The 18,464-nt window shown below is 40.3% G+C and overlaps 1 protein-coding gene across 1 annotated transcript in view; it reads right to left on the reverse strand.

The window, feature by feature from the left end:
- The window catches only part of LOC106594748 (transcription elongation regulator 1-like protein), a 361,745-nt gene that overhangs the window by 327,761 nt on the left and 15,520 nt on the right, over positions 1 to 18,464 (reverse strand). The gene's annotated exons all lie outside the window — the stretch shown is intronic.

The raw sequence follows: 18,464 nt of genomic DNA on the forward strand, positions 1-18,464 counted from the left end.
TTACTGGTTACTGTATAATGATGTTATTGTGTTACTACCTGGACAGTTGGGTTACTGGTATAATGATTTATTGGTTCTACCTGGACAGTTGGGTTACTGTATAATGATCTTATTGTGTTACTACCTGGACAGTTGGGTTACTGTATAATGATATTATTGTGTTTCTACCTGGACAGTTGGGTTACTGGTTACTGTATAATGATATTATTGTGTTACTACCTGGACAGTTGGGTTACTGTATAATGATGTTATTGTGTTTCTACCTGGACAGTTGGGTTACTGTATAATGATCTTATTGTGTTACTACCTGGATAGTTGGGTTACTGTATAATGATATTATTGTGTTTCTACCTGGACAGTTGGGTTACTGGTTACTGTATAATGATGTTATTGTGTTACTACCTGGACAGTTGGGTTACTGTATAATGATCTTATTGTGTTTCTACCTGGACAGTTGGGTTACTGGTTACTGTATAATGATATTATTGTGTTTCTACCTGGACAGTTGGGTTACTGGTTACTGTATAATGATATTATTGTGTTACTACCTGGACAGTTGGGTTACTGGTTACTGTATAATGATATTATTGTGTTTCTACCTGGACAGTTGGGTTACTGGTTACTGTATAATGATATTATTGTGTTTCTACCTGGACAGTTGCGTTTCTGGTTACTGTATAATGATGTTATTGTGTTTCTACCTTGACAGTTGGGTTACTGTATAATGATGTTATTGTGTTTCTACCTGGACAGTTGGGTTACTGGTTACTGTAAAATGATATTATTGTGTTTCTACCTGGACAGTTGGGTTACTGGTTACTGTATAATGATCTTATTGTGTTTCTACCTGGACAGTTGGGTTACTTGTTACTGTATAATGATGTTATTGTGTTACTACCTGGACAGTTGGGTTACTGGTTACTGCATAATGATGTTATTGTGTTTCTACCTGGACAGTTGGGTTACTGTATAATGATGTTATTGTGTTTCTACCTGGACAGTTGGGTTACTGTATAATGATGTTATTGTGTTACTACCTGGACAGTTGGGTTACTGTATAATGATGTTATTGTGTTTCTACCTGGACAGTTGGGGTACTGGTTACTGTATAATGATATTATTGTGTTTCTACCTGGACAGTTGGGTTACTGGTTACTGTATAATGATATTATTGTGTTTCTACCTGGACAGTTGGGTTACTGTATAATGATATTATTGTGTTTCTACCAGGATAGTTGGGTTACTGGTTACTGTATAATGATCTTATTGTGTTTCTACCTGGACAGTTGGGGTACTGGTTACTGTATAATGATGTTATTGTGTTTCTACCTGGACAGTTGGGTTACTGGTTACTGTATATTGATCTTATTGTGTTACTACCTGGACAGTTGGGGTACTGGTTACTGTATAATGATGTTATTGTGTTTCTACCTGGACAGTTGGGTTACTGGTTACTGTATAATTATATTATTGTGTTTCTACCCGGACAGTTGTGTTACTGGTTACTGTATAATGATGTTATTGTGTTTCTACCTGGACAGTTGGGTTACTGGTTACTGTATAATGATGTTATTGTGTTTCTACCTGGACAGTTGCGTTACTGGTTACTGTATAATGATGTTATTGTGTTTCTACCTGGACAGTTGGGTTACTGGTTACTGTATAATGATGTTATTGTGTTTCTACCTGGACAGTTGGGTTACTGTATAATGATGTTATTGTGTTTCTACCTGGACAGTTGGGTTACTGTATAATGATCTTATTGTGTTTCTACCTGGACAGTTGGGTTACTGTATAATGATGTTATTGTGTTTCTACCTGGACAGTTGGGTTACTGTATAATGATATTATTGTGTTTCTACCTGGACAGTTGGGTTACTGGTTACTGTATAATGATATTATTGTGTTTCTACCTGGACAGTTGGGTTACTGGTTACTGTATAATGATCTGTTACTACCTGGACAGTTGGGTTACTGTATAATGATCTTATTGTGTTTCTACCTGGACAGTTGGGTTACTGGTTACAGTATAATGATATTATTGTGTTTCTACCTGGACAGTTGGGTTACTGTATAATGATATTATTGTGTTACTACCTGGACAGTTTGGTTACTGTATAATGATCTTATTGTGTTTCTACCTGGACAGTTGGGGTACTGGTTACTGTATAATGATGTTATTGTGTTACTACCTGGACAGTTGGGTTACTGGTTACTGTATAATGATGTTATTGGGTTACTACCTGGACAGTTGGGTTACTGTATAATGACATTATTGTGTTTCTACCTGGACAGTTGGGTTACTGTATAATGATATTATTGTGTTTCTACCTGGACAGTTGGGTTACTGTATAATGATGTTATTGTGTTTCTACCTGGACAGTTGGGTTACTGGTTACTGTATAATGATGTTATTGGGTTACTACCTGGACAGTTGGGTTACTGTATAATGACATTATTGTGTTTCTACCTGGACAGTTGGGTTACTGTATAATGATATTATTGTGTTTCTACCTGGACAGTTGGGTTACTGTATAATGATGTTATTGTGTTTCTACCTGGACAGTTGGGTTACTGTATAATGATCTTATTGTGTTTCTACCTGGACAGTTGGGTTACTGTATAATGATATTATTGTGTTTCTACCTGGACAGTTGGGTTACTGTATAATGATATTATTGTGTTTCTACCTGGACAGTTGGGTTACTCTCTCTCTGAGCATCTTTCCTGACCCTGGGAAATGTCAGAGAGAGGAATGGAGGTGGGGGGAAAAAAATCTCTAAGCTCCAACTCAGAACACAGGAGTCATCACATTCATTGTCATCCTGGCTGCATCAGTCGAAACAGAAAAACCACAGACGCTGAATCTCACTGTGGAGATAAGTCTTGAGGACATTTTAAAAACAAATCGCACTAGTGAATTCATCCCAGTTAACGTATCACTACGCCGCTAAAATGAATAGCACTTTCTCTAATGGCTGTGAGAGGGAAGATCTGAGGGACGTGAAGTTATCTACTGTAGCATAGAGAAGAGAGCAGAGAACGCATCCGCCCAATGAGGCCACCGGGGAAATCTACCACAGGAATAATTCCAGTCAGAACAGGAACAGACCAGCAGACAGACAGTGATGTAGAGGAGAGTAAAAGAAGACTTGGGAAGAGAAAGGCATCTGGGACTACAATTCAACTTCACTAACCGTTACACTATTCACCGCCCTTGGATGTTGTGTTACAAAATGAGATTGAAATAGGTTTAATTGTGGGGTTTTTTTGTGTGTCATTGATCACACAACATACTCATAATGTAAAAGTGAAAATTGGCAAAGACCGGGGAGTTTTTCAGGAGAAAAAGAAACGGACTAGAGCTAAGCACAGGCAAAACCCTAGAGGATAACCTGGTTCAGTCTGTTTTCCACTAGACAATGGGATTAGGACAATAACCTACAACACAAGGCCAAATCCACACTAGAGTTGTTTACCAAGAAGACATTGAATGATCCTGAGTGGCTAAATTACAGTTTCGACTGCTAAAAACTCAATGGCAAGACTTTAAGATTGCCGTATAGCCATGATCCCCAACACATTGACAGAGCTTGAAGAATTTTGAAAAGAATAATGGGCAAATATTTCACAATAAATGTGTGGAAAGCTCTTATGAGACTATGCCAAGAAGACTCACTGCTGTTATCGCTGCCAAAGGTGTTTCTAACAGGTATTGACCCAATGGGGGGATGATCAAGGTATATTAGTATTACATTTTTGCATTAATCTTAAAAAAATATAGATATATTTCTTCCACTTTTACATTAGAAAGCATTTTGCATAGATCCTTGACAAAAAAGAAAGAAAATTAAATACATTTTAACATCTTATTTTGTAACACAATACAATGTCAAGAAATAAAAGGGGGGTGACTATTTATGATAGTCACTGATGAAAAGTTTAAGGAGAACATTTCTCTGTAACATCTTCAACAGCCCGATGTTCTGAATGCATAAACAATGTGACACCGGCTTTTGTGTTGGGGAAAAGGCCTCCGTATCTTGAAAAAAACGCTAATAAAATGTTTTATTCAACAGAGGGTTTTTTGAAACTAGACAAGGAGGATTTCATATCACAACTTCCATCTTCAAAGGAACATCTTCAACAAAGACATTCACAACGTGAACCTCTGTCTTCCTGTCTATTTGATCTCTACTTCCTGACTGATATAACTCACACAGCCAATGGCCTCCACTTGACTCCACAACCAGGAAGTCTCTCCCTCTCCCTCTTTCAGAAGTGTGCTCGGAAATCCAGGAGTCAAAAAGATCTTAAGCTACCAGTACAAAAGCCTGTAAGTGAGTATCTCAACTCATTAACTCTCTCTCTACTGATCTGCAGCTGTCTAGCTCGTAACTTTGGCTTTACAGTACAATAACAGAATGAGAATCTAAAACTCACTTAATTTCAGTAGTGTTTGTGTGAAGTCCGTTATGCATGAGGAAATTAAACGAAATGAAATTCAAAATGGAAGCGTACAGATCGAGAACAGAATCAGAACACTATGATGCTCTCCTTTGTGTTGTGGTGCTGAATGTTAAAAATGGAGCTGTCCGTGTTGTGGTGCTGAATGTTATATATGGAGCTGTCCTTTGTGTTGTGGTGCTGAATGTTATATATGGAGCTGTCCATTGTGTTGTGGCGCTGAATGTTATATATGGAGCTATCCTTTGTGTTGTGGTGCTGAATGTTATATATGGAGCTGTCCTTTGTGTTGTGGTGCTGAATGAAAGCGCTGAAGCTGTCCACGGTGTTGTGGTGCTGAAACAACAACATGGAGCTGCCCACTGTGTTGAGGCGCTGAAACAACATGGAGCTGTCCACTGTGTTGTGGTGCTGAAACAACAACATGGCGCTGTCCACTGTGTTGAGGCGCTGAAATAACAACATGGAGCTGTCCACTGTGTTGTGGTGCTGAAACAACAACATGGAGCTGTCCACTGTGTTGAGGCTCTGAAACAAACATGGAGCTGTCCACTGTGTTGTGGTGCTGAAACAACAAGCCAGACAAACAGTCCAAACACGTTTTACAACACATAGAGCTCCTTCCTTTATAGGCAACCCTGCCTGCGTCATAAAAATGCACCCTATTCCCTATATAGTGCACTACTTTCAACCAGAGCCCTATATGAATAGGGTGCAATTTGGCATGCAATCCCCTGCCACTATCCACCTCCTCTGTCCCTCATATTTACACAGCCTAATAAACTGGCTAGTCCAGAATGGTTCACACTTTCTTATGGGAAATCTAAAGCTTTGTTTTGCTGAATTATTGACTCTCTTCACTGCTATCCGCCTGTAGTGGAATATTTTTGCCTAAACAAAGCGGGGATAATAATGCTGAGAGTCTTTGTTTGTTCAGTAGAAATGGATCAGCACAAATAGCCTACTGAGGGATGAGTCTCTCCTCTCCTCCCTTCTCTCTCACTAATATATGGGAGAACTAAAAGCTTGCCCTAAGGGGGGCGCGGGGGGGGGGGGGGTGATAACACTTCCTGTACGTGGTTTGTCAGACATACTAGGCCACAACCATCTCATCATACCATTCCCCTCCCACACTCCACACAGTTGGTCTTCTAGGGGGTAATCCACAAGTGGAAAAATATGTATTTCGAGGAGAGAGCAAATGTATCTGTTCCCAATCAATGAGCAACACACAACAGGCCTCAAAGAGAAGATGAGCCAAAGTAAACAGAAATATTGATGAGTGTTGTGGAGGCTGTGGATGGGGTTTAATGTAACATTGTCTGCTGCAAAACAACATCATACCCTAGGCCTAGTTCCTTCGCTGTCTGATTCAGTGGAGAATAAACCTAAAGCTAGAGTAACAATATTCACATCGTGCTGGTATCTGAACCACAGGTGTCTGCTGCCGTGCCGTGGTGGGACAGACTAGAGAGGAAGGTAACAATATTCACATCTTGTTACTATCTAAACCACAGGTGTCTGCTGCCGTGGGGGACAGACTAGAGAGGAAGGTAACAATATTCACATCTTGTTGGTATCTGAACCACAGGTGTCTGCTGCCGTGCCGTGGTGGGACAGACTAGAGAGGAAGGTAACAATATTCACATCTTGTTGGTATCTAAACCACAGGTGTCTGCTGCCGTGGGGGACAGACTAGAGAGGAAGGTAACAATATTCACATCTTGTTGGTATCTAAACCACAGGTGTCTGCTGCCGTGCCGTGGGGGACAGACTAGAGAGGAAGGTAACAATATTCACATCTTGTTGGTATCTAAACCACAGGTGTCTGCTGCCGTGCCGTGGGGGACAGACTAGAGGAGACAGTAACAATATTCATGTCTAGCTTCTTCACACTTTGTCCATTTATTTATGCATGCCTCCCTTTTCTCTTTATTCAGCACTATATATACTGTAATATATATATATATATTCTCCTATCGATTGAATAACAATCTTGCTCTTGCTCTATTAGAATCAATCACACTTTGTATATTCCATTTTCTCTGGGACAATATTACAGTCTGAAAGGGTTACATGTGAAGACATTTGGGCCATCTAGTTGTCCAATTATGAAGCCCAGGAGGCCTATAAACCAGGAGGCCTATAAACCTGGGCTGTGTCACAAATGGCACCCTTTTCACCTTTATAGTGCACTACTTCTGACTAGCTTCCTATGGGCCCTAGTAAAAAGCAGTATACTATAAAGTGAATAGAGAGCCATTTGAGACAAAGCTCTGGTCTTCACATGAGAGGAGACGCTCCCTCTGAATGCTTCAGTGCTATAGGTCTAAATAGACCAATCAAATCGACATTCTGTTTTCCAGCACCTGTGATAGTGCACTATGGGTCCTGGTCCAAAGTAGTGCACTAGGGAATAGATTGTCACTTTGTGTCCAGACCAGGACTCCAGGGGGAATATTTCCCATTCCATTAGGTCACTGTCTATCAATAAGACCAGTTTACATTCAGATTCCTAGAAAGGAAAATAAAGAGTTTGGGCCACAGTTGGAAACAGATCATTTTAGATGAGGGTTGACGTATCTACCCTATTCACTTTCTAAACTGTGACGTACCTTTTTATGAAAACATTATTAGATTTTTTTTATGCTTGCATCAGAACACATAATAGGGAATGGAAGAAATAACAGGTAAAAAAAAATATATATAAAAAAATATTTTGTCGTGTTCATGAATAGTTCATTATAGAGCTATAAATAGAATAGACTTTTAGGCAGGAAGGCAGCTCTAGTTAAATTACACACTGTTGCTGCTGCTTGTTGTTGCATGAAATGTAACGCACTGCATTCCAACCCGATATTGGCTGTGTATACAGCTTTGAACTGTAAAGTACTGCATCCCAACCCTATTTCGGTTGTGTATACAGCTTTGACCAGTAAAGTACTGCATTCCAGCCCGATATTGGCTGTGTATACGGCTTTGAACTGTAAAGTACTGCATTCCAGCCCGATATTGGCTGTGTATACAGCTTTGCACTGTAAAGTACTGCATCTCAACCCTATCTCGGTTGTGTATACAGCTTTGAACTGTAAAGTACTGCATTCCAGCCCGATATTGGCTGTGTATACAGCTTTGCACTGTAAAGTACTGCATTCCAACCCGATATTGGCTGTGTATACAGCTTTGCACTGTAAAGTACTGCATCCCAACCCGATATTGGCTGTGTATACAGCTTTGCACTGTAAAGTACTGCATCCCAACACTATCTCGGTTGTGAATACAGCTTTGAACTGTAAAGTACTGCATCCCAACACTATCTCGGTTGTGTATACAGCTTTGAACTGTAAAGTACTGCATTCCAACCCGATATTGGCTGTGTATACAGCTTTGAACTGTAAAGTACTGCATTCCAACCCGATATTGGCTGTGTATACAGCTTTGACCTGTAAAGTACTACATTCCAACCCGATATTGGCTGTGTATACAGCTTTGAACTGTAAAGTACTGCATCCCAACCCTATCTCGGTTGTGTATACAGCTTTGGACTGTAAATTAATGCATCCCAACCCTATCTCGTTTGTGTATACATCTTTGAACTGTAAAGTACTGCATCCCAACCCTATCTTGGTTGTGTATACAGCTTTGAACTGTAAAGTACTGCATTCCAGCCCGATATTGGCTGTGTATACAGCTTTGCACTGTAAAGTACTGCATTCCAACCCGATATTGGCTGTGTATACAGCTTTGCACTGTAAAGTACTGCATTCCAACCCGATATTGGCTGTGTATACAGCTTTGCACTGTAAAGTACTGCATTCCAACCCGATATTGGCTGTGTATACAGCTTTGCACTGTAAAGTACTGCATCCCAACACTATCTCGGTTGTGTATACAGCTTTGAACTGTAAAGTACTGCATCCCAACCCTATCTTGGTTGTGTATACAGCTTTGTACTGTAAAGTACTGCATCGCAACACTATCTCGGTTGTGTATACAGCTTTGAACTGTAAAGTACTGCATCTCGGTTGTGTATACAGCTTTGAACTGTAAAGTACTGCATCCCAACACTATCTCGGTTGTGTATACAGCTTTGAACTGTAAAGTACTGCATTCCAACCCGATATTGGCTGTGTATACAGCTTTGAACTGTAAAGTACTGCATTCCAATCCGATATTGGCTGTGTATACAGCTTTGAACTGTAAAGTACTGCATCCCAACCCTATCCCGGTTGTGTATACAGCTTTGTACTGTAAATTACTGCATCCCAACCCTATCCCGGTTGTGTATATGGTGTGTAGCATGAATAAAGTGATTTTTACAGTAGTGCGAGCATTCATGTTCATAAGGGTGACCCCAGTAGAAATTTTAACCTAGAACCCTGATGTGTCAAACAGCACGCTCTACCGACTGAGACACACAAACTTTCTTCTTCTCACTGCAGATAATCCCAGAACAGCAAAAATAAGTGAACTTCTCAATCTGAAAGGTCGTAGTAGAAGACAAACAGAGGAACTCAAGGCCAATCATGACCAATTAACTACTACATTGTGAGCAACGTAACTGCAGAGCAGAGTAGGGTTGTTTGAAGTCCCTAATGGTACCCAAATCTCTATTTAGTGCACTGCTTTTGTCCATAGGTGCTCTGGTCAAAAAGTAGTGCACTATATAGGGAATAGGGTGCAATGCGGGATGCAGACTATGTCTCCAACAGGAAACGGCTGGCTAAAAGGGCTGATGAATAACCTTTATACCTCCAGTAATAATATCTAATCAGTCCTGGATACATGCTTTACACCTCCAGTAATAATATCTAATCAGTCCTGGATACATGCTTTACACCTCCAGTAATAATATCTAATCAGTCCTGGATAAATACTTTACACCTCCAGTAATAATATCTAATCAGTCCTGGATTCATGCTGTTAGATACTATTTGACTAGAGCCCGATTAAGTCTGTTTATAATTGTGTAATTAGCCTAGCGGTAGTAATTATTGTGTTATGGGTTAGATGGTCTATGTGCATTGTATTTGGGCAGAGGGAAAGTACAAAGGGGGCCTGTCTCTGAGTGCGATAATGATTCCATAAGGGTTGAATAAGACTTACAGATGATAGATCTAATAACTACTGTTCTAGAACTCTGTCTAATATCTTTACTGTTTCCAATCATTATACACTCTTAGTAGGAATATATTGTTTTTATATATTCTTAGTGATTGAACGTCTGGTCTAAGCTCTTTGTGTATGAGAAGTGTATAATTATGTTGTGTACTACAGTAGACAGAAGGACTGTGTGCTACCAATAACTCAAGGTCTCTCATGGCTGGTAAGAAGCCCTGTGAAAGGCACAGAGGAGCACGAAGGTTCCGGGCTCAGGCTGGGCCACAATAAAACCAACAGGAGGAATGGACTCAGTTGTTGCCCAGCAACAGAGAATGACTGTTTATCATAGAAATACAAGGTCGTGACTCCACCTAGTAGGAAGGTATGTGACTCCGCCTAGTCGGAAGATATACATACGTGTGCTTGAGTGACGTACTGTATGTGTGTCTTTACAGCTGCAACACCTCCAGTGAGGTGAAAACATCTAGCTTAAGTTTTTCTCAGAGTCCATCTGGATAATTGTACCAGAAATTAGAACAACCAAAGCTTTCCACCACCAGTAATAGTATCTAATCATGCCTGGATAAATACTTTACACCTCCAGTAATAATATCTAATCATGCCTGGATAAATACTTTACACCTCCAGTAATAATATCTAATCAGTCCTGGATACATGCTTTACACCTCCAGTAATAATATCTAATCAGTCCTGGATACATGCTTAATATCTCCAGTAATTCTCTCTGGTCATCGTCACGGACATGTATATTCCTACCCAAGCTGACACCGTGATGGCTCTCAAGGAACTACACTGGACTTCATACAAACTGGAATCTGCACATCCACATTTATTGTAGCTGGGGACTTCAATAAAGGAAATCTGAGGAAAACGTTAACACATCTCCTGTGCTACTCGCTCATCGAGCAGTCTTGACCATATTAATGCATTGTTGGAGCTAGAAACATGAGCATTTAGCTAGGTATTAATGCACTGTTGGAGCTAGAAACATGAACATTTAGCTAGGTATTAATGCACTGTTGGAGCTAGAAACATGAACATTTAGCTAGGTATTAATGCACTGTTGGAGCTAGAAACATGAACATTTAGCTAGGTATTAATGCACTGTTGGAGCTAGAAACATTAACATTTAGCTAGGTATTAATGCACTGTTGGAGCTAGAAACATGAACATTTAGCTGCACCTGCAATGACTTCATTTAATAACATCTAATCAGTCCTGGATACAGACACAGCTCCTCTATAAATAGAACTATAGTGTCAGGCTGAGAAGAGACACCCACCACCCTCCAACACTCTAATGAACCTATATTGTTTATTAAAGGCCACACTGTGATTGGCTGCCTGTAAATGTTAGAGGAATGTGATATAGAGCAGGGGTACAGTCTCAAATGCTATCCTATTCCCTATGTAGTGCACTACATTTGACCAGAGCCCATTGGGCCCTATAGGGAATAAGGTGCCATTTAAGAACCCATACTATGATATGGATATTGAGCATAATAACTCTACCCCTGCTTCATCGAGCTGTATTGATGTAGCCGGCTGAAACTAAACTCCAAAAGCTACTGTAACACTGTAACAGTATGTAACTGTAACAACTACTGTAACTACGGTAGCATTGTCACAGTATGTAACTGTAACTACTGTAACCCTGTAACAGTATGTAACTGTAACTACTACTACTACTACTGTAACTACTGTCACAGTATGTAACTAACTACTACTACTGTAACTACGGTAGCACTGTCACAGTATGTAACTGTAACTACTACTACTGTAACTACTGTAACACTGTAACAGAATGTAAATGTAACTACTTCTACTACTGTAACTACTGTAGCACTGTAACAGTACGTAACTGTAACTACTACTACTACTGTAACTACTGTAACAGTATGTAAGTAACTACTACTACTACTGTAACAGTATGTAACTGTAACTACTACTACTACTACTGTAACACTGTAACAGTATGTAACTACTACTACTACTGTAATTACTGTAGCACTGTAACTACTACTGTAACACTGTAACAGTATGTAACTATAACGACTTCTACTGTAACTACTGTAGCACAGAAACAGTATGTAACTAACTACTACTACTGTACCTGCTGTAGGACTGTGTGGAAAACAGATCAATACTATGCGTTTTACCCAGAAATATAGGAGGTCACCTTTGAAAAGCCCTCTGCTGATTCCAGGGGGATGGAAATATCTTTACGCTGCACATTAACCTGGAAGGGAGGACAGTAGCAGACACCCGTTAGCCTGATGGGGCAATAACAGAGCCATTTGGCTTTCTTAAAGCCTGTTTAACGTTATATACAGACAGTAAGGCTGCTGCTTCAGGCTTCTACACTGTAGAAGGCTGTGCATGCTATCCCTGATGCACTGATAAAACACATGGGAATGAAGTAAGCGAAGACTGTAGAAGTGAACCATAAAGTGTTCTTCGGCTTGTCCCTGTAGGAGAATACTTTTTGGTTCCACGTAGAACCTTTGTTTATTTTGCAGAAGACCTGTGTTAAAATGTAAAGGTAATTTCTGATTGAGCCAACAAATGCATCGTTTACCATGTATGCAGTCTCAGCGAACACCGGAACATTGCCTTTAAATTTCAATCGAGCTTTAACGTGGGTCTTATGCGATACTTATGCCATATGGATTGAATCCAGCCCTTGGTCTCCAAAAATACTTTTAAAATAATAAGTTATCAAATAATTTTCCCGGGTGTCATTAAAGTGCAATTCCGCCACTTTTCAACCTCATATTCATTATCTTCAGCACCATACCAGTGTGTCTACATATGTGAAAACTGCACGTTTTAATGATCTGTGGTTAAAAAGAGAAGAAGAAAGGTTTTTAAAAAATCATTCTCTGTGACATCATAGGGTAGGATTAACCTTTTCACATGTGAGTTCCAAATATCTCTAACGGTCGCCCCAGCGATGTGATGTCAGAATGCACTCACTGTTCCAAAATGTGATTTGACTCAATTGGAGGTGTACCTGTGGATGTATTTCAAGGCCTACCTTCAAACTCATTGCCTCTTTGCTTGACATAATGGGAAAATCAAAAGAAATCAGCCAAGACCTCAGAAACAAAATTGTAGAACTCCACAAGTCTGGTTCATCCTTGGGAGCAATTTCCAAACGCCTGAAGTTACCACATTCATCTGTACAAACAATAGTACACAAGTATAAACACCATGGGACCATGCAGCCGTCATAACGCTCAGGAAGGAGACGCGTTCTGTCTCCTAGAGATGAACGTACTTTGGTGCAAAAAGTGAAAATCAGCAAAGGACTTTTGGAAGATGCTGGGGGAAACAGGTACAAAAGTATCTATATCCACAGTAAAACAAGTCCTGTATCGACATAACCCGAAATGCCGCTCAGCAAGGAAGAAGCCACTGCTCCAAAACAGCCATAAAAAAGTCAGACTACGGTTTGCAACTGCACATGGGGACAAAGATCGTACTTTTTGGAGAAATGTCCTCTGGTCTGATGAAACAAAAATAGAACTGTTTGGCCATAATGACCATCATTATGTTTGAGGAAAAAGGGGGAGGCTTGCAAGCCAAAGAACACCATCCCAACCGTGAAGCACGGGGGTGGCAGCTTCATGTTGTGGGGGTGCTTTGCTGCAGGAGGGACTGGTGCACTTCACAAAATAGATGATTATGTAGAAAATTATGTGGATATATTGAAGCTACATCTCAAGACATCAGTCAAGAAGTTAAAGCTTGGTCGCAAATAGGTCTTTCAAATGGACAATGACCCAAAGCATACTTCCAAAGTTGTGGCAAAATGGTTTAAGGACAACAAAGTCAAGGTATTGGAGTGGCCATCACAAGCCCTGACCTGAATCCTATAGAAAATGTGTGGGCAGAACTGAAAAAGCGTGTGCGAGCAAGGAGGCCTACAAACCTGACTCAGTTACACCAGCTCTGTCAGGAGGATTGGGCCAACATTCACACAACTTATTGTGGGAAGCTTGTGGAAGGCTACCCAAAACGTTTGACCCAAGTTAAACAATTTAAAGGCAATGCTACCAAAAACGAATTGAGTGTATGTAAACTTCTGACCCACTGGAAATATGATGAAAGAAATAAAAGCTGAAATAAATAATTCTCTCTATTATTATTCTGACATTTCACATTCTTAAAATAAAGTGGTGATCCTAACTGACCTAAGACAGGGAATTTTTACTAGGATTAAATGTCAGGAATTGTGAAAAACACAGTATAAATGTATTTGGCTAAGGTGTATGTAAACTTCCGACTTCAACTGTATGTTTGAGGCCTTCCCCATTTGTTCCGCACATCAAGTATGCAGACATTTGCACAGTCTAACACAAACTGGCACATTTTCTGGCTGGTGCTCGCATTGCTTTCATTGTTGATCTCCTTCCAAAAATTGACTTTGGACATGTGTGCGTTCAAAGTAAGTGCCTTACAGTATTTTCTATATATCGTGTTGTTGTTTCTACTGTAGCACAAAGTATGTATGTATGTATGAATGAAGCACAATGTATTTATAGTTTTATTCACGTTTTGATGTACTGGTTACAAATAATGCATTCCGATAATAATAGAAATAAAGCCATGCTTATTAAAATAAATCATCCTCATGTTAAACGGCATTGACCGCCACTGCATTTGTAAGGACTGTGTTTGTGTAAAATGATTCTGTGAAAAAGAACTGTGTGGCTAGCTCAAATGCTGACTGTCGCTGGAATCAAAAGTGTACGTTCTAAATAAGCGTTCTAATCACACCGGTTTGAGCGTACGCTGCAGGGACCACTATAGAATGATCACACCGGTTTGAGCGTACGCTGCAGGGACCACTGTAGAATGATCACACCGGTTTGAGCGTACGCTGCAGGGACCACTGTAGAATGATCACACCGGTTTGAGCGTACGCTGCAGGGACCACTGTAGAATGATCACACCGGTTTGAGCGTACGCTGCAGGGACCACTGTAGAATGATCACACCGGTTTGAGCGTACGCTGCAGGGACCACTGTAGAATGATCACACCGGTTTGAGCGTACGCTGCAGGGACCACTGTAGAATGATCACACCGGTTTGAGCGTACGCTGCAGGGACCACTGTAGAATGATCACACCGGTTTGAGCGTACGCTGCAGGGACCACTGTAGAATGATCACACCGGTTTGAGCGTACGCTGCAGGGACCACTGTAGAATGATCACACCGGTTTGAGCGTACGCTGCAGGGACCACTGTAGAATGATCACACCGGTTTGAGCGTACGCTGCAGGGACCACTGTAGAATGATCACACCGGTTTGAGCGTACGCTGCAGGGACCACTGTAGAATGATCACACCGGTTTGAGCGTACGCTGCAGGGACCACTGTAGAATGATCACACCCATTTGTTGGTACGTGTGAAAAGGTTAAAACCAAGAAAAACTCTACTTTTCAAAACGTGCAACGAGTTTCTAGCCAGAGGGAGGGTATTTGCCAGAGGCAGGGTATTTTCTTGCTCCGATTGTAACCGTGAATCTATTTTTTAAATGTTTTTACTTTTGATGATGTAATCGGGAAGAACTTTGTAACTTTATAATTGTTTCAAAAAAACATAGAAATGTTTTCACATACACTACATGGCCAAAAGTATGTGAGCCCCCCCCCCCCTTCAAATTAGTGCATTTGGCTATGTCAGCCACACCTGCTGCTGACAGGTGTATAAAATCGAGCACACTGCCATGCAATCTCCATAGACAAACATTGACTGTAGAATGGCCCGTACTGAAGAGCTCAGTGACTTTCAACATGGCATCGACATAGGATGCCAAATTTCCAACAAGTCAGTTTGTTAAATTTCTGGCCTGCTTTAGCGGCCCCGGTCAACTGTAAGTGTTGTTATTGTGAAGTGGAAACGTCTAGGAGCAACAACGGCTCAGCCGCGAAGTGGTAAGCCACACAAGCTCACATAATGGGATCACAGAGTGATGAAGCGTGTAGGGCATAAAAAATGTCTGTCCTCGGTTGCAACACTCACTACTGACTTCCAAACTGCTTCTGGAAGCAACGTCAGCACAATAACTATTTGTTGGGAGCTTCATGAAATGGTTTTCCATGGCCAAGCAGCCGCACTCAAGCCTAAGATCACCATGCGCAATGCCAAGCTTCAGCTGGAGTGGTGTAAAGCTCACCGCCATTGGATACTGGAGCAGTGGAAACGTGTTCTCTGTAGTTTCACCATCTGGCAGTCCGACGGATGAATCTGGGTTGGCGGATGCCAGAGAAACACTACCTGCCCCAATGCATAGTGCCAATTGTCCGACTGCGAGCCAGGCCTAATCGCCCAACATCAGTGCTCGACTTCACTAATGCTCTTGTGGCTGAATGGAAGCAAATCCCCGCAGCAATGTTCCAACATCTAGTGGAAAGCCTTCCCAGAAGAGTGGAGGCTGTTATAGCAGCAAAGGGGGGGTCCAACTCCATATTAATGTCCATGATTTTGGAATGAGATATTAGACAGCAGGTGTCCACATACTGTTGGTCATGTAGTGTATATAGACACTGGTATTATGCTGGAGATAATTACGCAGTGGAATTACCCTTTAAGTCGGCCAAATGTCAAAAAAAGGACATTGTCCTCTTCAAAGGATCATATTTGTATTACATATTCTATGAAAGACAGTTCAATATGTGGAGATTAATGACTGCCAATTATAAAATGCTAAATAAGACCCTGCTATGGAACTGGATTAAGGATGAAGTCTGAATGTCATTTCCACTAATTCTTTAACATGAACACGTTTCCCCTGCGGTAGGAATCAACCGTATATCGATCCCACATAACGTCTGAAGTTGAATAAAATATAATCAACCGTATATCGATCCCACATAACGTCTGAAGTTGAATAAAATATAATCAACCGTATATCGATCCCACATAACTTCTGAAGTTGAATAAAATATAATCAACCGTATATCGATCCCACATAACGTCTTAAGTTGAATAAAATATAATCAACCGTATATCGATCCAACATAACTTCTGAAGTTGAATAAAATATAATCAACAGCTAATAAGAACCTTTTTTATTTAACTGAGACATTCATTTGACAAACCTTTTCTCAAAATGATCTTCCACTTATTAACGAACAATATACACCAGATTTCAAATATTAGTTTGATTTTAAGATGTCAAACCATATTTTTCATTGTCATGAAAGATTGCTAGATTGTTCCCAGTGTCTGATCAAAAGCATTCTGGGAAATATATATTTTATATTTAAAACATTATTTTATTTATCCTTTATTTAACTAGGCAAGTCAGTTAAGAACAAATTCTTATTTACAATGACGGCCTACAGGGGAACAGTGGGTTAACTGCCTTATTCAGGGCCAAAACAACAGTTTTTACCTTTTCAGCTCGGGGATTCGATCCAGCAACCTTTCGGTTACTGGCCCAACGCTCTAACCACTAGGCTACCTGCTGCCCCAAAATTTGAAAAACTGGTCCATTTCTTCTCCATGACCTTGAATGTGCGATGGTAGGAATACACACAGTATAAAAACAAAAGGTTTTCTGAAGTATTCTGGAAGATGAATGAAATGTGATGCTGCATCAGCTCTGAATCTCCCCAGAGCGAAATTAGCTAAGGAAGGTTAGTGAAGTTTCTTTCCATTCAAGTCTTTTTAAGGTTTTATTCACTTTATCTTCTGTTGTTGCTTCTAAGAATGCTCTGCTAGAGATTGAACTACTTGAACTGAGGAGGTCTACTTGTTAGGGGTATATAGAATATACAGAGTACGACAGCTGGCTGACTCACATAACAGATCACTTTACATTTCATATTCATCTTTTACTATGATCCATTCATCAACACCTGAAATCAAAACTGCATCTCTTCATAATCATCATCATCACCCTCATCACATCATAATTTAATTTTTAAAATGTTATTCAACCTTTATTTAACTAGGCAAGAAAATTAATCCTTCTCCTGCAATTTCTGGGGCCCCCATCAAAATCTGTCTGTTTAAGCTAAAAGATATCTGTCCACCACATCCACCGATATCGCAATTCTGCATCTGCGGTGAAAGGTGGCAGAGATAGAGCGGTGTTTATCAGACCATGCAATCTCACAAACACAATGGTGTTCTTCTGTTTTACGACTCACGGGACTCGTCTGAAGTCAGTACAACCTCTTCTGAAAACTTTTGTCTGTAGCGTCCGAACAGTTTTGGCTAGAGACTAATATAAAGGTCTCTGGCGAATACGTACTGTTGTTTTGCTCCAGGACGTCCACAAGCCTCACACGACTTGTCTGAAGGTCCCCAGGTCTCCGGAACTACTTTTAAAAAAAATCAATGGAAGTATATATGAAGAGAGTTTAGTGCCTAAAATAAGGAGTTAAATACATATACAAAATATATATAAATAGTTTCCTGGTCTTTCTTATATCTCTCAGATATAGGACAGACACTTCAGAACAAACTTCCTTTAGATTTTTTGGGGGACTATCTGTTATTCCATGTGTTTCTATTGGCTAATAGCAGTAATGACTATCTATTATTCCATGTGCTTCTATTGGCTAATAGCAGTAATGACTATCTGTTATTCCATGTGTTTCTATTGGCTAATAGCAGTAATGACTATCTGTTATTCCATGTGTTTCTATTGGCTAATAGCAGTAAGGACTATCTGTTATTCCATGTGTTTCTATTGGCTAATAGCAGTAAGGACTATCTGTTATTCAATGTGTTTCTATTGGCTAATAGCAGTAAGGACTATCTGTTCAAAGTAGTGAATATGTTATTCAATGCGTTGGTATGGGCTAATAGCAGTAAGGCCAAACATCATTTTTCATCTGAGAGATTGTTATTAT

The sequence above is a fragment of the Salmo salar genome, chromosome 01, assembly GCF_965601325.2.
Source record: "Salmo salar chromosome 01, fSalSal1, whole genome shotgun sequence".
NCBI lineage: Eukaryota > Metazoa > Chordata > Actinopteri > Salmoniformes > Salmonidae > Salmo > Salmo salar.